We start from the raw sequence: 23,343 nt of genomic DNA, 5'->3' as shown, positions 1-23,343 counted from the left end.
AACCCACATGGCTGCCTCCAAGGCGGCGACAACTTTTTTCCTCCTCCTCCTGTGTTCTGTCAAAACAGCCAAGTCCTCATGTACTGTAGTGTATATGCTACCGGTATTATGTGAAAACAGCCAAGTCGTCCTGTACCGTAGTGTATACACTGCCGGAGTTCTGTGAAAACAGCCAAGTCGTCCTGTACCGTAGTGTATACACTGCCGTTGTTCTGTGAAAACAGCCAACTCATCATGTAGCGTAGTGTATACGCTGTCGGTGTTCTGTGAAAACAGCCAAGTCGTCCTGTACCGTAGTGTATACACTGCCGGAGTTCGGTGAAAACAGCCAAGTCGTCATGTACCGTAGTGTATACGCTGCCGGTGTTCTGTGAAAACAGCCAAGTCGTCATGTACCGCAGTGTATACGCTGCCGGTGTTCTGTGAAAACAGCCAAATTGTCCTGTACCGTAGTGTATACGCTGCCAGTGTTCTGTGAAAACAGCCAACTCATCATGTACCGTAGTCTATACACTGCCGGTGTTCTGTGAAAACAGCCAAGTCGTCATGTACCATAGTGTATACGCTGCCGGTGTTCTGTGAAAACAGCCAAGTCGTCATGTACCGTAGTGTATACACTGCCGGTGTTCTGTGAGAACAGCCAAGTCGTCATGTACTGTAGTGTATACGCTGCCGGTGTTCTGTGAAAACAGCCAAGTCGTCCTGTACCGTAGTGTATACGCTGCCGGTGTTCTGTGAAAACAGCCAACTCATCATGTACCGTAGTGTATACGCTGCCGGTGTTCTGTGAAAACAGCCAACTCATCATGTACCGTAGTGTATACGCTGTCTGTGTTCTGTGAAAACAGCCAACTCATCATGTACCGTAGTATATACGCTGCCGGTGTTCTGTGAAAACAGCCAAGTCGTCATGTACCATAGTGTATACGCTGCCGGTGTTCTGTGAAAACAGCCAAGTCGTCATGTACCGTAGTGTATACGCTGCCAGTGTTCTGTGAAAACAGCCAACTCATCATGTACCGTAGTCTATACACTGCCGGTGTTCTGTGAAAACAGCCAAGTCGTCATGTACCATAGTGTATACGCTGCCGGTGTTCTGTGAAAACAGCCAAGTCGTCATGTACCGTAGTGTATACACTGCCGGTGTTCTGTGAGAACAGCCAAGTCGTCATGTACCGTAGTGTATACGCTGCCGGTGTTCTGTGAAAACAGCCAAGTCGTCCTGTACCGTAGTGTATACGCTGCCGGTGTTCTGTGAAAACAGCCAACTCATCATGTACCGTAGTGTATACGCTGTCTGTGTTCTGTGAAAACAGCCAACTCATCATGTACCGTAGTATATACGCTGCCGGTGTTCTGTGAAAACAGCCAAGTCGTCATGTACCGTAGTGTATACGCTGCCGGTGTTCTGTGAAAACAGCCAAGTCATCATGTACCGTAGTGTAAGCCAAGTCGTCCTGTACCGTAGTGTATACGCTGCCGGTGTTCTGTGAAAACAGCAAAGTTGTCCTGTACTGTAGTGTATATACGCTGCCGGTGTTCTGTGAAAACAGCCAACTCATCATGTACCGTAGTGTATACGCTGCCGGTGTTCTGTGAAAACAGCCAAGTTGTCATGTACTGTAGTGTATGTGCTGCCGATTTTCGGTGAAAACAGCCACGTCGTCATGTACCGTAGTGTATACGCTGCCGGTGTTCTGTGAAAACAGCCAAGTAGTCATGTACCGTAGTGTATACGCTGCCGGTGTTCTGTGAAAACAGCCAAGTCGTCATGTACCGTAGTGTATACGCTGCCGGTGTTCTGTGAAAACAGCCAAGTCGTCATGTACCGTAGTGTATGTGCTGCCGATTTTCGGTGAAAACAGCCACGTCGTCATGTACCGTAGTGTATACGCTGCCGGTGTTCTGTGAAAACAGCCACGTCGTCATGTACCGTAGTGTATACGCTGCCGGTGTTCTGTGAAAACAGCCAAGTAATCCTGTACCGTAGTGTATACACTGCCGGTGTTCTGTGAAAACAGCCAAGTCGTCATGTACCGTAATGTATACGCTGCCGGTGTTCTGTGAAAACAGCCAAGTCCTCCTATACCGTAGTGTATACGCTGCCGGTGTTCTGTGAAAACAGCCAACTCATCATGTACCGTAGTGTATACGCTGCCGATGTTCTGTGAAAACAGCCAAGTCGTCATGTACCGTAGTGTATACGCTGCCGGTGTTCTGTGAGAACAGCCAAGTCATCATGTACTGTAGTGTATACGCTGCTGGTGTTCTGTGAAAACAGCCAAGTCGTCATGTACCGTAGTGTATACGCTGCCAGTGTTCTGTGAAAACAGCCAACTCATCATGTACCGTAGTCTATACACTGCCGGTGTTCTGTGAAAACAGCCAAGTCGTCATGTACCAGTGTATACGCTGCCGGTGTTCTGTGAAAACAGCCAAGTCGTCATGTACCGTAGTGTATACACTGCCGGTGTTCTGTGAGAACAGCCAAGTCGTCATGTACCGTAGTGTATACGCTGCCGGTGTTCTGTGAAAACAGCCAAGTCGTCCTGTACCGTAGTGTATACGCTGCCGGTGTTCTGTGAAAACAGCCAACTCATCATGTACCGTAGTGTATACGCTGTCTGTGTTCTGTGAAAACAGCCAACTCATCATGTACCGTAGTATATACGCTGCCGGTGTTCTGTGAAAACAGCCAAGTCGTCATGTACCATAGTGTATACGCTGCCGGTGTTCTGTGAAAACAGCCAAGTCATCATGTACCGTAGTGTAAGCCAAGTCGTCCTGTACCGTAGTGTATACGCTGCCGGTGTTCTGTGAAAACAGCAAAGTCGTCCTGTACTGTAGTGTATATACGCTGCCGGTGTTCTGTGAAAACAGCCAACTCATCATGTACCGTAGTGTATACGCTGCCGGTGTTCTGTGAAAACAGCCAAGTTGTCATGTACTGTAGTGTATGTGCTGCCGATTTTCGGTGAAAACAGCCACGTCGTCATGTACCGTAGTGTATACGCTGCCGGTGTTCTGTGAAAACAGCCAAGTAGTCATGTACCGTAGTGTATACGCTGCCGGTGTTCTGTGAAAACAGCCAAGTCGTCATGTACCGTAGTGTATACGCTGCCGGTGTTCTGTGAAAACAGCCAAGTCGTCATGTACCGTAGTGTATGTGCTGCCGATTTTCGGTGAAAACAGCCACGTCGTCATGTACCGTAGTGTATACGCTGCCGGTGTTCTGTGAAAACAGCCAAGTAGTCCTGTACCGTAGTGTATACACTGCCGGTGTTCTGTGAAAACAGCCAAGTCGTCATGTACCGTAATGTATACGCTGCCGGTGTTCTGTGAAAACAGCCAAGTCGTCATGTACCATAGTGTATACGCTGCCGGTGTTCTGTGAAAACAGCCAACTCATCATGTACCGTAGTGTATACGCTGCCGGTGTTCTGTGAAAACAGCCAAGTCGTCATGTACCGTAGTGTATACGCTGCCGGTGTTCTGTGAGAACAGCCAAGTCATCATGTACCGTAGTGTATACGCTGCTGGTGTTCTGTGAAAACAGCCAAGTCGTCATGTACCGTAGTGTATACACTGCCGGTGTTCTGTGAGAACAGCCACGTCGTCGTGTACCGTAGTGTATACACTGCCGGTGTTCTGTGAAAACAGCCAAGTCGTCATATACCGTAGTGTATACCCTGCCGGTGTTCTGTGAAAACAGCCAAGTCGACATATACCGTAGTGTAAGCCAAGTCGTCCTGTACCGTAGTGTATACGCTGCCGGTGTTCTGTGAAAACAGCCAAGTCGTCCTGTACCGTAGTGTATATGCTGCCGGTGTTCTGTGAAAACAGCCAAGCCACCATGTACCATAGTGTATACGCTGCCGGTGTTCTGTAAACAAAGCCAAGCCGTCATGTACCGTAGTGTATACGCTGCCGGTATTCTGTGAAAACAGCCAAGTCATCGAAAATCTGCAATTACTGCTGCTGGAAAGTCACCAGAAGTGACATAATTGGAGATTTTGACGAGTTGGCTCTTTTGACAGAACACGGGCACAGATGTCAAACTGGGAGCAGTGGCTGTGTCCATGCAGTTGCACAAAACCCAGATTCCTGGAATGAGGGATAAGAAAAGTAGAACTATCGGTTACTGCCAGAACAATGCTTAGATGTGCGTCCCATACTGCTGTAATGTTCTGCGATGGAGGAAACACATTATTTGGAGCGTACGAACCACTAGTGCTGACCTACTGGTTTGTGTGAGCTTTGGGGTTATGATAGTAACTATTTTGTATACTGTTGTATACTTTTTAGGTTGAAAAACAAACAGATTAAAAAAAAAAAAAGTATACTTTATGCCCCCCCAACATCTAACCCTTCCAGTGCTTAAAAAGTCCTTCTGCAAGGTTTTTCCTTTCCCCCCAGAGTTCACCTTTAGTCCAGATACCAAACAATCTACCGTCTAAGGATACAATTCGCCATTAGAATTCGGCTGATTGTAAAATCGCAACCAGAAAATGTCTTTTACATCACCGCTGCAGGGACCAGAATCTATTGCTTGCTTGCAGCTGATCACACCCAGCATGTTATGCTCTGCAATTTGTATAAGGAAAGGAAAGTTCAATCTGTCACCTTTCCTTATGTACAGCAGGCTGAGTGTCTATGGTGACACAAACATGGCATACATAGTGAGTTTATGTTATCTGTATGTTTTTATATGATATGAAAACACTGAATTAAAAAATGATGAACCTAAAAAGGCCATAAATAAGCATACTATCATCTACACAGAGAACCCAACCCAACCCACCCTCCATAGAGGGGTCACCCTACCTATAAGAGGGCAGGGACAGGACAGGCTGTGTTCTAGGACTAGAAACACTCCTTCCAGATGTAAATAATATAGGGCTGTGAGTGTTCTTACCACCTGGACAGTCCTCTCTTCTCCTCCTCCTCTGATCACTGACACTGGAGTTCACAGAGTGACAGCAGGAAGCTTCCCCTTCTCATCTGTCCCCACACTGACTGCACACACATCAAACTCTGCACAGCTCCGCCTACTGTCCGTCCAGGAAATGGCTCCGGGGGGAAACTGCACACACAGGGCAGGGAAAACACAGTGACTGCAAACAACATTGACAACACAGCCATAAAACAGCAATAGGATTTCACATACTGAAGCCTTCAAGAAAAAGATATAAGCAATGCATGTGACCACAACACAGGAAGAGAGAAGAGATGAGCTCCATGTGCTGAACACATTCACAACCTGCTTACCAATTCTGACATTTCCCACATACATGTACAAATCTGTAACTGTTTGCTAAAAATCAATTAGAAACCTCCAGGCCCTGAGAAATAAAATTATGGTTGCTGCTAGTGGTGCACCGAATGGAAATTTTGGTGCCAAAACTGAAAGATCAGAATGCACTTGGCCGAAAACGAAAATTATTATTATTCTTTTTTTAAATATATAATTTTATATATATGTAGCACCCTACATGTATAGTGGGCCTTGTCTGCCTAACAGCAGGGCTGTGATCTGTTGGATAGGGTGTCAGGGCTTCCAGATGTGTCTGCTGAGGGGAGTAGTATCCTCACTGGCTCCTGTGAGAGGCTTCTCATAGGGCAGTGTGGGAACTCCAATCAGGGGACACATCCAGACTTGTAACTACCCCAGAAGGCAGTTTATGCTGCAAAGGATTTTGGGAGTGGGTATAAGTTTGGGGGGAAGTGCGTGGCACGGTGCCTTTGGTGGGTGCAGAGTCCCAGGAGGGAGAGTGCGGCTGTCTCTCCTCCTGTCTGAGGAAGGTGGATGTCTCGGGGTATCGCCTGAGAGTCCAGGGAGTGCTGAGTTGAGCAGAGAGGATCCGGTGTGCCGAGAGCCTGCGGAGGGAGAGAGGGGTCCAGTCCCAGGTCTTGAGTACTGAGGATTGCCCCTGGGGGTCTGCCTAAAGTGAGGGGACAACTCCGGAAGAGGTTCTGGGATCCAGTGTCAACTAGCTGTAAAGGGGGTACCTAGGTTTAGGACCCTGAAGCTACAGAGGAGGTACATAGTCAGTGGACCCTGAAGAGTTTGAGGTTAAAGGGGGCACCTGCAGTTTGGGCCCTGAATTATACAGAGCGTGCCAGTTACAGTAACAGCTATACAGAGTTCTACTACATACTACCTCAAGCTGTGCCAGGCGGGGGAAAGTATTCAGTGACTTTCACAGTACAACAGTGTCAGGAGTTCTACAGTTCTCAGTCTTGGATCTTCTGGACTATAAGTCGAGGATTCAGCAGCACTTCTTCTGTTTTACAGAACATTCTCAGTGTCAGTGAGCGTTGGCTTGCGCCCGCTGGTGTCAAGGAAGCGCCAACGGGCATTTCAGAAGTAAAATTCCCAATTGAAATTAGTTTAAGCCTCAAGGAGTATCCAACTCATTCCCTTCTCCCATCCCCTAATTCCAATAAAAACCACAAACAAAGATCCCGGAGTTGTCGCTGCTTCAGTTGTCACACCCAGGGTCACAGCTCACATGGGCTGGAGAGATTACCGGTACTAATGGCAGACTCACCTCAGGCCATTGGCCTGGTAACCTTGCTATATATGATTGTATTATATTCGACTTTTTAATTAACCACTTAGCAACTGCCCCACGCACATATACTGCGGCAGGGCGGCCGCTCTGTGCCAGATTACATACCTAGTACCAGTGGTGGTGCAGGGGCACCACCCCCCCATCCATGCATCCAGCCCCCTAATAGGGTTTCCATCCGTCCAGATTTGACGGAGCGGATTGGATGTCAGCGGACATGTCTCTGCTGACATCCGATGCCCCATAGAGATGCATGGGGGGACCGTTCAGATCTGCCAAAAAAACTGACAGGCGGATCTGAACAGTGAAAGGGGCCTAAGGCATCTTGTGCTGGAAGGTGTTGTGTCTAAAGCCCCGTACACACGTAGTGATTGTCGGCTGTAAATATTCGGCCGCCGAACGATCAGCCGATAGTCGGCTTGTTAGTATGATGCTTCCGACAACCGACAGCGAATTTTCGGCCGAACAGAATCTGGCGTGCAGACTTTAAAATTTTTGTTGGCCGTCACCAGAACGGCCGATTGTTCGCCAGTCAGTACAGAATTCGGCCGACAAACAGCAGATTAGCAAGACTGGGCATGCTCAGAGAAGAAAAAACACACGGAAAGTTAACCATCACATGGCATCACTTCTGCAGTCGTCTGTTGTTGGCCGACAAAATTTGTGTGCAGTCTTTTGCACTTTTCAGCCAACAGGACTGCACCGGACAGTTCGGCCGACATTCGGTACGTGTGTACGGTGCTTTAGTATAAATAGGAAGGCACTCCTACCCCCTCCAGCACCAAAGGTAAATTTCCCACATGGTAGTGATAATATCTGACATTAATGTCTGATGCTTGCATGTGCAAAATAGGGCCCAAGCACCTGGCAGGAGAAAAGCAGCTTTAAAAGCGTGCCAAAGTTGCATTTTTGCAAACCTGTTTAGGTGTGTCAAGCACTTGGTCAACATTCATTTCATTATTCTGGCCATTGAAGTGAAAAAATGCTCAAGCACTAAATGCGCCTAGCACTTAGGAGTGTTTTGGTGCATTTACACAATTTCTGGAGCGTTTTGGCATTTTTTGGGCCAAAATGCTCCTCACTTGAACGCACGAGTGATGGGTTTTTTCCTGCCTCTAAATACTTCTGCCTTTAGTGCCGGTTCACATTTGTGCGATCACAGAGATCGCATGTAATTCGGAGCGCACTGCTCCTAAAATTACATGCGATCTCTGTGCGGTGCAAATTTCAGCCATACAGTTTGCTGAATTCGCACCGCAATCGCACTAAACACGCACATGACCCTTTTTTTAGTGCCGGCTCACAGTTGTGCGATCACAGAGATCGCATGTAATTCGGAGCGCACTGCTCCTAAAATTACATGCGATCTCTGTGCGGTGCAAATTTCAGCCATACAGTTTGCTGAATTCGCACCGCAATCGCACTAAACACGCACATGACCCTTTTTTTAATCCGCAGCAGAATCGGATCGCATGGTGGTTCACACTAGTGCGATCCGATTCTGTGCGAACTTGCAGATCGCACTGCGATATGCGATCTCAACTGGGGGTGTCATTAACTTTTAACTAACACCCCCAGAGTATTGCATATGGCAGTGAGAACTGCCAGGGGTGCGGATGCAATGCGGGAACACGCTGTATATTCGCAGCGTTCCCGCATCGCACAAATGTGAACCGGCACTTAAACTCTTATAAATACATGCAGGGACACGTAGGCTAACAGAGAGGGGCATTTAGATAAAAAAACAAAAAACATCAAATGCCTGTAAAACAGTAATTTTTGAGTTGAAGTGTACATGAGGCCTAAGGGCCTTTTGGGCTATTAGATATCATTATAAGGATACCTATTTTGGTGCATCACTCTTTATGGGCTACTTATATATACACATTGAACCTTATATAATTACCTACTAATATTGCTTTTTTATGTCCTTTTTGGAAATTACCAAGGATAGCAATTGAGAGCCCTTTGGGTTTGTGCATACCAAGTGGGTTATTTTGTTTGTTAATGGCCAGCAATTTATCACTCCTCTGTGGTTGGCGCCTGGTCAGCGAGGCTATGATTGTATCCTGGATACCATCTTACCTTAATAGTTTTGAATGTGTGCTTTGCAAAATTGCTGTTCGAGTGAGGTGTGTGGCAACTGTTGATCACATAATGAGATGCATCTTGTGGTCTCTTAACGATATTCACTTGGATATATTTCGGAGTTTATATACTATATGCTTACCTCTATCTAGCTACTGAGGAAGCAGGCACTGATGTGGACGAAAAGGCCTGGCTCACAGTCTCCACTCTAATTCATCCTAAAGATGTTCTATCGGTTTGAGGTCAGGCCAGTCAAGTTCCTCCACCCCAAACTTGTTCATCCACACTATATTGCCAAAAGTATTGGGCCACCCTTGCAAATCATTTGGTGGAGGGGGGATTATAGTGTGGGATTGTTTTTCAGGGGTTGGGCTTGGCCCCTTAGTTCCAGTGAAGGGAACTCTTAAGGTGTCAGCATACCAAGACATTTTGGATTCCCAACTTTTTGAGAACAGTTTGGGGATGGCCCTCTGTTCCCACATGACAGAACACCAGTGCACAAAGCAAGGTCCATAAAGACATGGATGAGTGAGTTTGGGGTGGAGGAACTTGACTGGTCTGCACAGAGTCCTAACCTCAACCCGATAGAACACCTATGGGATGAATTAGAGCGGACACTGCGAGCCAGGCCTTCTCTCCAACACCAGTGCCTGACCTCACAAATGCGCTTCTTTGTTGAAGATACAACAGCTTTCAGCTTATCCGATAAACTGCAGTTCACAAATAGGACACTAGATGTCGCTAATGCTCAGTGATATGCTATGCAGTTTCTATGATGTGGTGTATTTCCTGTACACTGTACTGAACTTGTTGGTTATCTCTTCCTGTCTGTTGTTCTTATTACCATGAGAAGGTGATATTCCTTGCTTTCTGTGTTATGTTCCAATAAAGAAGCCAATTCCTGTTACTCCACAATGTCTGATCTGAATGGACTCCGCTGCACCCAGTGATCGCACTCTGCAACATTCTTGTGGTGGGCCAACTCAATATTGAACCCTACAGACTAATGGGCCATACACACTATAAGATTTTCTGAAGACTTTTTCCATTAGACTTACCAAAACCATATAATATGAGGTCAAACCTAAACACTTTCAACTTGTATGCACTCTGGCAGGCCCTTGCACTACATAGAAAAGGTAAATCTGAAGGGAAAAGTCTTCAGAAAATCTTATAGTGTGTATGGCCCTTAAGACTGGGATGCCATTAAAGTTCATGTGCATGTAAAGGCAGGCGTCCCAATACTTTTGGTAATATAGTGTATATAATTACTGCAGTTATGCATTGCATACGTAAAACCTAACCTAATAACTGGAGCAGTCATAGGACATACATTTTCATTATAAATCATGGGGTCATGGAAGTTCGCAGGATATATGATCTAATTTATCTTTATTGGATGTGTGAGGACTTTAATAAAATGTTACTAGAAAACACCAGCACCTAACTGTGTTCCCAAAACTATAATCACAAAAAGTAAAAAATGTGATGCTGTATTGCTGATGCTAAGACCAAATAAACGTCACAGTTAGGCTCCATGTACACGGGACGTTGTTAAAAGTCCCTTTGAATGCTGGAATTTGTAGGACGTTTAAAACGTTAGGTCGCGTTTGCACCCGCGTTTAGCGGGCATTTGTTTTTAGAACCGTTCCTAGAGGTCAAAAAAATCGTTCCCCTTTAAAATGGAAAAACACGAGCGCTAAACGCGGGTCATTGCGTTCGGTCGCGTTTTTGCATTTGAAATGCCGGGAAACACACGTTCGAACGCACATAATTGCGTTCCAAAAAACGTCCCTGAACTCAGCTGCCTGCAAATGACTGTAAACGACCCTGTGCACATGGACAGATAAGATAAAATGTAGATGGGTTCAGGGGCTTCTGAAAAAAACGCCCAACTGCTCCAAAATGGCCATTTACAACATCCCGTGTACATGGACCCTAGATGTGCAGTATGAGAATCCTACTTGTGAGCAATTAAATATATAAAACACTTAAATACAAATAAATGTTGAAACAGTGGCAGTTGCATCCAAAACCTCAATGATAAGTGCTGTGTACAATACAATTATGTACATATAAAGTCCAAAACACCGATATTTAATGCTGTAAGAGGGCCTTTCATCAAAACCAAATCCCAAAAGAAGACACCTTCTGCATGCTGTGGTTCTTCCCACTGACTACATATACATACTTGCCAACTGTCACTTTTTTCCTGGGACAGTCCCTGCAAATAGGAGCCTGTCCCAGGTCATTTATATTGTCCCTGGAAGCGCCTGTTATTCAGGCTGCCCATAAATGTTATGCAGAAGCAGTGCAGCTGAATGGGAGAATTATTCCAACTCTGCTACTGTGGCCTTAAGTTTGAAATTCCCTTTTTAATTTCCTGTAATTCTCTCTATATTGGAGTAGACTCTATAATCTGATAAATAGGCGCGATTAATTATGCAGAGTGGGCGGAGCTTCAGGGAAGTGGGTGTGGTAATTGATAGCTGTGCTGCAAAGTGCCCCTGGAATTTTTTTTTAAATGTTGGCAGCTATGCATATAATGTTCCCATCGCACACTTACCTGGAAATGGCAAGGAGTAGGCAGGTGGGTTCTGAAGCAGCAACTACTGCAGACTGGTAACATTGTAAGTCAAAGCATATATCACCAGCACAACATAGATCTTTAACCACTTGCCGACCAGCCGCCGTAGTTTTACTGAGACAGGTCGGCTCTTTTATGCAAAACGACGTACCTGTATGTTGCTTCGTGTAACGGATAGTGTGGGCGAACGCGCGCCACCGGAAGTGCACGAATGCGCTGATTGGCCAGAGGGGAAGCCAATCAGCGGGTCCGGTGGACACAATGTCCGCTGGCCACCTGCGATCGCTCCCTATGGAGACAGAACGGCAGTCAGCCGATGAAAACAAGGCAGACCGCTGTTCTGTCAGTGATGAACACAGGGATCCTATTTAGGAACACAGGTCTCTGTGTTCATCTACTGAATACGACCCCCATACAGTTAGAAAGCACTCCCTAGGCGCACACTTAACCCTTTGATTGCCCCTGGTGTTAACCCCTTCCCTGCCAGTGTCATTAGTACAGTAACAGTGCATATTTTTAGCACTGATTACTGTATTAGTGTCATTGGTGCCCTCAAAAGTGTCAAAAGTATCAGTTAGTTGTCCGATCTATCCGCCGCAATGTCGCAGTCCCGCTAAAAATCACTGATTGCCGCGATTACTAGTAAAAAATAAATAAATAAATAAAAATGACATAAATCTATCCCCTAGTTTATAGACGTGATAACTTTTGCGCAAACAAATCAATATACACCTATAAGGATTTTTTTTACCAAAAATATGTGGCAGAATACATATTGGCCTAAAATGATGAAAACGTTTGATTTGTTAATTTTTTTTTTTTTATTGGGTATGTTTTATAGCAGAAAGTAAAAAATATTGTTTTTTTTTCAGAATTGTCGCGTTTTTTTGTTTATAGCACAAAAAATAAAAAACCCAGGAAAAAAGGACATCAATTTTATTTTGGTACGACTGCGCAATTGTCAGTTAAAGTAACACAATGCTGTATTGCAAAAAATGGCCTGGTCATTAAGTGGTAAAGATAATCTACAAATGTTTATTAAAATGATGGGTAAAGGTGCCAAATTTGGAGGCCACACAGGCCCCTTTCATCAGCCACCTGTAGGTACATCCTGAATTGACATAAACCCGTAAGGGGGAATACAGCTTGTGACAATAGAAGCCCATATTCTCCATCCAGTGGCCAAAGAGCAGCAAAGGGACGATGTTTAAAGACACAGGCCACCAGAAAGGTAAGTCTTCTTTAGGGCTGGGGTTCACACTGCTGCGATCACATTTTGATTTGACTTTTAGTGCGATTATGTGATGCAAATTGGATGCTACTTGGATGTGGTTTGCATATTTCTGGAATCGCACCAAAATATCAAAAGACCCTTTTCAAAAATCGCTTCGTGCTATGCTGCATTTATTTAAACAGGCACCATTGAAAACAATGTGATTTCCATAGTCATGCAATTCTCTTTCAATTGTGTTTATTGAATATTAACGGTTAAACAACAATAAAACATAGTAATACAATATATACACAATATACAGTGTCATGTAAAACATTGTCGGTATCGAGATGAGATGTGACAAGGTAATATTTAATTAGTTATCAAGGGTATCATATCTGCTCAAATCAGAATTGCAAACCCTTTACTAGTCCATAGTCATGCAATTCTGTGTGACTCAAGAGGCATCTGAAATCGCACTAGGGTAAACCAGATATTACAGACTGGGATTTTATTTAACCACTTGCCTACTGTGCACTTAACCACTTAAGCCCCGGAGGATTTGGCTGCTAAACGACCAGAGGGTATTTTGCGATTCGGCACTGCGTGACTTTAACGGACAATTGCGCGGTCGTGCGACGCTGTACCTAAACGAATTTGGCGTCCTTTTTTTCCCACAAACAGAGCTTTCTTTTGGCGGTATTTGATCACCTGTGCGATTTTTTGATCACGCGCTATAAACAAAAAAAGAGCGTAAATTTTGCAAAAATAGCAATATTTTTCCCTTTTTTTTATATGAAATTCCCCCCAAAAAAAATGTAAAAATCAAAATTTTTTAATATTTTCGGCCAATTTGTTTTATGCTACCTATGTTTGGTAAAAAAAATCGCAAAAAGCGTATTTTGATTGGTTTGCGCAAAAGTTATTGTGTTTACTAACAAAGGCAAAGATTTTTGTCATTTTTGTTGTTTTTTTTTTTTAACGCGTAATGGCGGCGATCTGCGATTTTTTTTGCGGTACTGCGACATTGCGGCGGACAGATTGGACCCTTGACTGACATTTTTGACACTTTTGGGGTTACCAGTGACATTTCTACAGTAATCAGTGCTATATATATGCACTGTTACTGTAAAAATACACTGGTAGTGAAGGGGTTAACTTTATTTGAGAGGGAGGGGCTGTGTGTGTCCCTAGGGGCGTGATTCTAACTGTGATTGGCTGTGGCTTCAACTGTATGCAGAGTGATCAATGGATCTACATAGTAGATCCATGTGATCATCTCTCATACAGAGAGGAGAATGACAGGCAGCTTGTTTACACAAGCTGACTGACTTTCTCCCTCTCCCCCGCCGATCGCAGAGTGGCCGGCGGCGATCGGGTCCGCCGGTCACACGCGCGGGGGGGTCCGTGACCACGCGGGAGCGGGAGCGCGCCTCCGGCGGCGCGCGCTCGCTCCCTAAACCCTCACAGGCGAGCGACGTAGACCTACGTCACTTTGCCTGTGAGGGGCTGACCGCCGCCGTAGATAGTCGTGCGGCGGTCGGCAAGTGGTTAAACCCCCTTCCCATCCAGACCAATTTTTAGCTTTCAGTGCTCTCACACTTTGAATGACAATTGCGCGGTCATGCAACACTGAGCCCATATAAATTTTTCGTCCTTTTTTTCATAGAAATAGAGCTTTCTTTTGATGGTATTTATTCACCGCTGGGCTTTTTTATTTTGTGCGCTATAAATGAAAAAAGACCGCAAATTTAGAAAAAAAAAAACGTTTTTTTTTAGTTTCTGTTATAAAATTTTGCAAATTAGTAATTTTTCTTCATAATTTTTTGCCAAAATTTATACTTCTACATATCTTTGGTAAAAATAACCCAAATAAGTGTATATTATTAGGTCTGCGTGAAAGTTAGAGAGTCTACAAGCTATTATGCTAATCATTGAAAATTGATCACACCTAATGTACTGACAGCCTATCTCACTTCTTGAGACCCTAACAAGCCAGGAAAGTACAAATGACCCCCAAATGACCCCTTTTTGGAAAGTAGACATTCCAAGGTATTTAATAAGAGGCATGGTGAGTTTTTTGAAGTTGTCATTTTTTCCCACAATTCTTTGCAAAATGTATTTTTTTTTTTTTACAAAATTGTCATATTCAACAGGTTATTTCTCTCACATGGCATATGCATACTTACAACTACACCCCAAAACACATTCTGCTACCCCCCCCCGAGTATGGCGATACCACATGTGTGAGACTTTTTTACAGCCAGGCCACATACAGAGGTCCAACATTGAAGTAGCACCTCCAGGCGTTCTCGGAGCATAAAATACACTTTTCATTTCTCAACCACCTATTACACTTTTGAAGGCCCTGGAGCACCAGCACAATGGAAAAGCCCACTAAATGACCCCATTTTGGAAAGTAAACACCCCAACGTATAATCTATGAGGCATAATGAGTCTTTTGAACATGTCATTTTTTTCCAGAATCTTTCGGAAAATGTAGAAAAAAAATGAAAACGCATTTTTTTTACACAAAGTTGTCAATTTATAAGATATTTCCAACACATAGCATGTACATAGCAAAAATGACACCCCAAAATACATTCTGCTACTCCTCCTGAGTATAGCGATACCACATGTGTGAGACTTTTACGCAGTCAGGTCACATACAGAGGCCCAACATGCAAAGAACACCATCAGGTGTTCTAGGGACACATAGCATGCACATACCATGAATTACCACGAATTACACCCCAAAATACATTCTGCTGAGCAAAGGGTAAACAAAAGCTTACCTGTAGTTTTAGAAGCGCAGTTGTCCACAGGAGTTGAGTCCAGGCAGCAGGCAGGGACATGGTCAGCAACAGTGCATGCAATTCTCCGTGCAAGGATACCAGTCCAGTGTCAGTGCAGGCCGAGATAATGTGAGCAGTGCTGGTGTGGTCAGTTCATGCGGCAGGCAGAGGCATGATGGTAGTAAGTCCTGCAGGCAGAAGTAGGGCCTCTGTCGGGATAGAATGGGGACAGGGGTAGAGGCTTCTCCCACCCAAATCGCTTTGAAGCCTCCGGGATCCAGACCCTAATCTGAGAAGAAGAAAAACAAAAAAAATTGTTTTCTTCATCCAGAAAAACAATTCTGGTCCCCTCACATATGTGAGACCCCTGTGGTATGAATCCCACTACTTCCAGAGGCAGGCAAAAATCGTGGTCAAACAGTCCAGGGTCAGTTCCAGAGCAGGCAGAGGTAGGTACAAAATCGGCAGGCAAAGGCGTGGTCAAATAACAGTCCAGGGTCAGTTCCAGATCAGGCAGAGGTATGAACAGAATCAGCAGGCAGAAGCATGGTCAAAAAACAGGCCAGGGTCAGTTCCGGAGCAGGCAGACATAGGTACAAAATCAGCAGGCAAAGGCGTCGTTGAATAACAGGCCAGGGTCATTTCAGGAGCATACAGTGGCATAAGGGGTGAAGGCGGAGGACTACGTTTACCATACTAATAATTTAGACAAGTATGGTAACGGCGGAAACAGTCTTCTACACAGAGGCCTGGTTGGGAAGGACACTGGGGACAATAATAACGGGTGTCTTTTCTAATTCCTGCCTTGGTACACACCCTACATTTTTTTCTGCCGTTTTTGGTTTGTTTGTGTGGGAGGGACTTTACTGGGAAAATGGCGTTCGGAAAGTCTACTGATTACGTCAGATCGAATGTGAAGATTTCCTCCAGGTAATAAAGGAAGGGTTGGGGGCTTTCGGTGGACTTGCGGTATAATATGTACGTATTGTATGTGGCCAAATGGAAAAGATAAATTGCTACTTTTTTGTACCAATGACATGTACGTCTTGTGGGTAGATAGGGTTCCATCATTTGGTCGTTGAAATCCACTCCCCCCATGAATAAGTTGTACTCATGTACACACGTTGGCTTTCGGATTGGGCCATTCCTTCTTCGGGATTCCACATAGTTGTCATTGTGGATTGAAGACAACATGTACACGTCTCTTCTGTCCCTCCACTTCACAGCCAGAACTTCCTCATTTCTCAGACTCGCCGTCTCCCCTCTTCTCAGCTTGGTGTTTACGAGCCTTTGAGGAAAGCCTTTCCGTTTTTTTCGGACCGTGCCACATGCAGGAGTCTTCTTTCTGTGAAGGTTTCGGAACAGGGGCAAACTGGTGTAGAAATTGTCTACATAAAGGTGGTAGCCTTTTTCCAGGAGAGGGTAAATGAGGTCCCAAACTACTTTCCCGCTTGATCCCAAGTAGTCCGGACATTCAGGGGGATGCAGCTGGATGTCCTTCCCTTCGTACACCCTGAAGGCATATGTGTACCCTGTGGCTCGGTCACATAACTTGTACACCTTCACCCCATAGTGTAATGTTCCGGTACCTTTGGTACCCTAAATTACACTTTCCACAAGTGTATGCGCCCCACCATTTACTTTTGGAAAGGTGCGCATACACCTTTAAGACTGGAGCTGTCATCACCCAGCGCCGGACTAGATGGCTATTTAAAGTGCCGGTTCTCACTCACATGTGTTCGTTCAAACACCCTTACCTGGATGCTAACCTTGCTTGAAGCTTCCATGCTTGCAAGCTTACCTCGCTGACGGAACCTCGCCGCGCTGATCCCTGTATCCCGCTACTGGATCATCCGCCTCTCCTGAACCACCCTTCGGCTGTATCGCTAATAGTGCTAAGTACCCCGCAGGGGAATTCTCTATAAACTTATACTAAGCTTACACTATCTAGCTCTGCATAGTAAAGACTGTTTATCACATCTGCATAACTAGATTGCTAGCTCTTGAGACTACTGCTACTTTTCTGCACTGGGTTGATCTCTTTTGTATGTCCACCTGCTATTCTGTCATCTGCTACCATACAACATTGCTAAACCTTCCTGCATCCATCTGCTACTGTCTCACCTTCAAGTGTCTATCACCTACCACCTCCACTCAACCTATCCCTCAACCTTCATCATTGTGTTACCACATACATAAAGTCATTCTAGGAACCAGCTTGCTAATTGTGTGTATTTACTGGCTGAAATAAGACCTTCCACACATGATGAGTCATTGAGGTTGGGAATGGTATCTCAGCATATCTCTTACATGACTACTGACGTGGAACTATTTCTGCAGCTGAAAATCCACACCATATAAGAAACGCAGAAGCGTTACACATAGCGGGCCCGTTTGCTGGGAATGAATTGTTTGATGCCCAGCCTGCCGGTAAATTTAACCAGGGACTCATCCACACATACATGTTGGTCTGGGGTAAATAATTGAGGGAATATTTCCGAAAAATAATTTAGAAGTGGCCGAATTTTGAATAGCTTATCAAATGCTGGGGAATTTCGGGGAGGGCACTGGGTATTGTCATTAAAATGGAGGAACCTCATGATCATCAAATACCTGGCCCTGGGCATTACTGCAGAGTAGATGGGCATATGGTACATAGGTTTGGTTGACCAATATGCTTGCAGTTCATTTTTTTTATTGAGTCCCATGTTGAAGGTGAGGCCTAAAAAGATCTTGAACTCCTCCACTGTTAGGTCTCTCCACTCAAAGGGACAGGAATAAAATGACGTGGGGTTACTCTGGATAAATTGTTGTGCATACAGGTTGCACTGGGCCACAATTGACGTCAGCAGGTCCTCTGTAAAAATTAACCCGAAGAAGTCTATTGGGGCAAAGTTCTCCGTGTTGACCTGGACTCCTGGCTGGGCAGTGAAAGGGGGGATGATGGCTTCTCCTGAGTTGGGAGGGAGCCACAGGGGGTTCTGAAGGGCATAGGGAAGGCTGGCGTTGGTCCTAACCCTTTGGGGGCGAGGTGACACCCCACTTGAGCTTGGCCTTTCTTGCCGAGGCACTGTGGTGCTGGTGGATGGCACTGCGGAGCTGGTGGATGGCACTGCGGAGCTGGTGGATGGCACTGCCTCCTCCTCACCAGAACGCCTTCGTTTGGCAGGCGCGCAGTATTCTTCCTCGTCGGAGTCAGTCTGCGTCCCGCTGCTAATGACCGGCTCATAATTTACTTCGGAGTCAGACTCTGACTCCGAAGAAGATTCCGAAGCAGAAAGCTCCCTATTGATGTCCATGTCCCCACTGATGATATTGAAGGCCTCCTCGGCTGAGAAAATTTTTTTTGCCATCGTTGGTGATACTGATGGGCACGGTGACACTGATGGGCACTGTGAGACTGATGGGCACTGTGACACTGATGGGCACTGTGACACTGGCACACTGATGGGCACTGTGATGGGCACACTAATGAGCACTGATGAGCACACTGATGAGCACACTGATATGCACTGTGGGCACACTGATGGGCACTGTGGGCACACTGATGGGCACTGTGGGCACACTGATGAGCGCTGTGGGCACACTGATGAGCACTGGGCGGGCACTGATGAGCACTGGTGGGCACACTGGTGGGCACTGGTGGGCACACTGGTGGGCACTGGGTACACTGATCTGTGGGCACAGATGGGAACTGATGGGGACACTGGTGGACACTGGGCACTGTGGGCACTGTGGGCAACTTAAATGATTTGCAGTTTTTACACTCACGGATCTCTCCTCTCCTCGCACTGCAGTCTGTGTGTGAGGAGGGAGAGCTGGCAATGAGAGATGATCTCATATGTTTACATTTGAGATCATCTCTCATTGGATGCCTAGATCGAGTGACGAATGGCCGCTGTGATTGGCCATTCGTCACGATCTGTGATTGGCTGTGTCCAAGGGACACGGCCAACACAGATTATCCCCGGTGCGCGCTCGCGGGAGCGCGCGGGGGGCGTGTTAGAGGGAGGCGTATAAAGACGGCCTCCCGACAATTCGCCGTATATAGGCTGTAGCGCGGATGTCAGCAGGTTAAATAGTGAGCCTGTGCTACCAAAATCTTTCTGGATATCAGTCTTCTGTGAGGCTCAGTTGCAACTTGCATTATATAGAGCTCTCAGCCACTCTTAGGCCTCTTTCACACGGGCATTCCATATGTCCGTATATCACCCCATCCGTTTGCGGGTGATATACGGACATAATGCATGTCAATGGGATTGCGGATGTCAGCGGATGACCATCCGCTGACATCCGGTTTGCGTCCTTTCAGTTCTGTTCTGTTTTTTGGAACGGAACAGAACCCTATTTTTCTTCCGTTTAAAAAATGGAATGGATGCAAAATCGGATGTCAGCGGTGTCATCCACTGACATCCGCAATCCCATAGACATATCCGTATACCATCCGCAAACGGATGGGATGATATGCGGACATGCGAACCGGATGACACAAGTGTCATCCGTGTCGGTAAAAAAAAAGTGCCGGAGCGGATCGAAATATGGTCCTCTCCGTGTGAAAGAGGCCTTAGGCCCCTTTCACACAGGCGGACCATTCAGATCCGCCTGTCATTTTTTGGCAGATCTGAATGGTCCCCCCATGCATCCCTATGGGGCATCGGATGTCAGCGGAGACATGTCCGCTGACATCCGAGCCGATCCGATCTGTCAAATCTGGACGGATGGAAACCCTATTTTCCATCCGTCCAGCTGATCATATAGGATGAGAACGGACTGACAGTCCGTTCCCATCCGATTCCCCCATAGAGATGTATGGGGCTCTGACAGCTGTGTCTCTGCACACAGCGCGGAGAACAGCTGTCATTCTCCTGCTCAGCGGGGGGGGATCGGCGGATCAATCCCCCACTGAGATAAACGGAGTCCGCCTGACGTAGTGGATAGTGTGAAAGAGCCCTTAGACTTCATGCCCACTGAGCATTTGCTCAGCTCCTCTCCTCCTGGCAGGAGAAAAGATGCTTAAAAAAATATGGTAAAAGCTGCATATTGCACACACATTTATGCGCATTCATGCATTCTGTCTGCAAGAATATACATTTATTCTGGTCAATAGAATGCATTAATGCGCAAACGTGCCTAGCGATTATGCACTTTCTGAATTTTTTCGGCCAAAAATCTCCTTTACTGAATGCGCTGGTGCTGTTTTTTTTTTTTTTGCCTGTCAACGCTCTTCTATGGGCACAGGCTAACATGGAGGTGCGTTTACAGGCAGAAAAAAGACACAAAAACGCCTGTAAATGTAAAATTTTTTTAAGCCCAGTGTGCATGACTAATAAAGGTTGCATTCGCACTACAGTAGTGCTTGAGCCCTGGTTCACACTAATGCGATGTGGAAAACGCACAAGATTCGCTGCATTTCCCCACATCGCATCGCACTCCAAAGCAATCGTACAACATCCATGAGATCTGCTGCAGGTGTCAATGTTATCTTATCCGAAACAGATCGATAAATGCAAAGCAAGTGTCAGAATCACATTACATGTGTGTGTGAACACCTATACAATGTGATTCGGGTACGGGGGGTAAAAGGGGTCCTGCACTATTTTGGTGCAGATGCGATGTGATTTCAGCCAAGCAAAATGGCTACAATTGCACCACACAGACATTGCATGTGATGTGCACAGGAATGCGTGAGATTCCTGTGCGAATCACATGCTGTATTTTCCGCGCACCAGTGTGAACTCCGGCTGAATGCACTAAAAATCATAAAAAAATGTGTGTTGCTCTTGTGGTGGCATTCATTGTTATTAGCACCTCAAACGTAAGTAAGATGCAAAAACATACAGCATGTGTGAAAAAAATGCATGAGCTGTTTTGCTGTGTTTGTCTCTTGTAGGGCTACTCTAAGCATAAAGCATGACAACGTGCAAAAAAACATCCATATGAGTCGTATCTGAAATAGTGTGAATGGGGGCCTACTGAATAGGCTTGAAGCAGAAGAGAGCAGAGAGATAACCTCATCTCATATGCTGTTGCTCCTTCACTGTCCAATGAGCAGGCTACGGTCTGTCCTGCTTATCTGCATTCAAGACAGAGGTGTCTGGATCAGCACATTGGCTGAACAGAATTTTAAATCATTTATCAGTTCCCATATGTATTTCAGTTTTGTATTTAACTGTTTGGAGAGCATGTTTTAACTGAAAAAAAATTCCAAAGAGATTAATGAATGTCTTTATGTGCCATTCACACCAATGCGTTTTTTCATGCTTTATGCAGAAACAAAGGACATTATTTTTTTTAACATGGGTTCCAATGGAACACATTCACATCAATGCATTTTTGTGCCTCTGCGTTTTTGGAAAGGGTCAGGGACTTTTTTAAAACGCAAAACTTTTTTTTTTTGCTTTTTTGGTTCAATAGACTACAACGGAGAAGCTGCAGAAAAGCATGTAGTGCGTTTTTACGGTAAACACATAAAAACATGCAAATCTCCACAAAATCACGGTAAAAAAAAAAAAAGCAAAAATGCTCAAAAGCAACATGTGAAGGAGTGAATAAAGCCTAAACGTGTGACAGCAAGTTAGTGATAATTCAAGGCCTGAATAGCTAATCAGTTATATATGGTAAACATCTGAACTTTGGTCTCATCAGCAATGCAGATTTACCAAACACTTTGGGTGATGAGTAATCATTGTCATAATATCACTGTGGTGAGTAAGAACCATAAGGAGAGATAATGGCAGAGTGGGTAGATGAGTCACCTCTTATTCATTATTAATTTTCATTATAAAGTAAATGTCAGTCCAACTAAAAACTTTGCTATTACGTTAAAATATAAAATTTTATTACTGCAGTGTATACGGTATACAAAAAGCAGATACAGTCAGTATTATTTAGAGAAATAAAGCATCACAAAGGCAGAACATCTTGCAATGATTAGACACTAATGCCTCGTACACACGCGTCGATAGTTGGCCGTGAACTTTCAGCCAATGACCGATCGGCCGATTTTCGGCTTGTTAGTATGATGCTTTCGACAACCGACTCCGACTTTTCGGCCGAAAAAAATCTGGTGTGCAGGCTATAAAATTTTTGTTGGCCGTCAACACAACGGCCGATTTTTCATCAGTCAGTACAGATTTCGGCAGACAAAAATCTGATGAGCAAGACTGGGCATGCTCAGAGATGAAAAAACACACGGAAAGTAAACCAGAACATGACATCACTTCTGAAGTAGATTTTTGTTGGCCGAGAAAATTCGTGTGCAGTCTAGGCACATTCCAACCAACAAAACACCACTCTGGACAAAAGTCGGACGAACGGTCGGCCGATAATCGTTGCGTGTGTACGAGGCATAAGGCTCCATTCACACCTGGGCGTTTTTGAGTGTTTTTCAGCTCCAAAAACGCTAAAAAAAAACGTTCCAAAAACCGCATTAATTTAAATGGCCCCTGTTCCCATCTGAGAGTTTTGCAAAACGCCTGTAGCTGAAAAAAGTACATGAGCTTCTTTTTGGGCTGATTACCAGCGTTTTTGATAGATGTCAATGCCTGCCTACAAAAACGCCTGAAAAAAACGCCTGAAAATCGCGGTAAAATCACGGTAAAATCGCTGTAAACCGCGGTAAAAAACGCGTGAAAATGCTACGCTCAAGTGTGAATGCAGCCTTAGGGGGTGTTTACTAAAGCTAGAGAGTCACATTTCTGCAGAGAAATCAGCTGCCAAACTTGTTTAACTAAGCTTTAGCAATAAAATCTGGAAGCTGATTGGCTTCTCTGCAGAATTGTGACAAATGTTTCCCTCTTTAGCTTTAGTAAATTAACCCTATAGGGGACATTTGTTTTTCATGTATGTCCCATTGTATAGATTCCCCCTCACTTCCTGTCCCATAGCCAGAACAGGAAGTCAGAGGAAATCCCTCCAAAGCGAGGGAATCCCTGGTTGTCACCACGGTCATCAAAACTAGTGTCCCCATTGGAAGAGATCCCCTCTATTCCTGACAACTCAAAAACTGGGATTTTCTTTTACTTTCACTTTTGATGATAATGGTCAACAAGACAAATAAAGAGGGTGATTCTCCCTGACGGGGGGCAC

At 45.2% G+C, this 23,343-nt stretch overlaps 1 protein-coding gene across 1 annotated transcript in view; it reads right to left on the bottom strand.

Moving 5' to 3' along the window:
• The window catches only part of LOC309563624 (lysosomal acid lipase/cholesteryl ester hydrolase-like), a 66,556-nt gene extending 61,507 nt beyond the window's left edge, over window positions 1-5,049 (bottom strand). The window contains exon 1 of the mRNA XM_082268168.1: window positions 4,916-5,049. The gene's annotated coding sequence lies outside the window, so the exon portion shown is untranslated. The remainder of the gene's footprint in view (window positions 1-4,915) is intronic.
• Window positions 5,050-23,343: the final 18,294 nt, after the last annotated feature.

This window comes from Pelophylax lessonae (assembly GCF_965119305.1).
Source record: "Pelophylax lessonae genome assembly, chromosome: 9".
Lineage (NCBI taxonomy): Eukaryota > Metazoa > Chordata > Amphibia > Anura > Ranidae > Pelophylax > Pelophylax lessonae.
The sequence above is the reverse complement of the archived record's forward strand: the minus strand, read 5'-3'. Positions and strand labels throughout refer to the sequence as shown.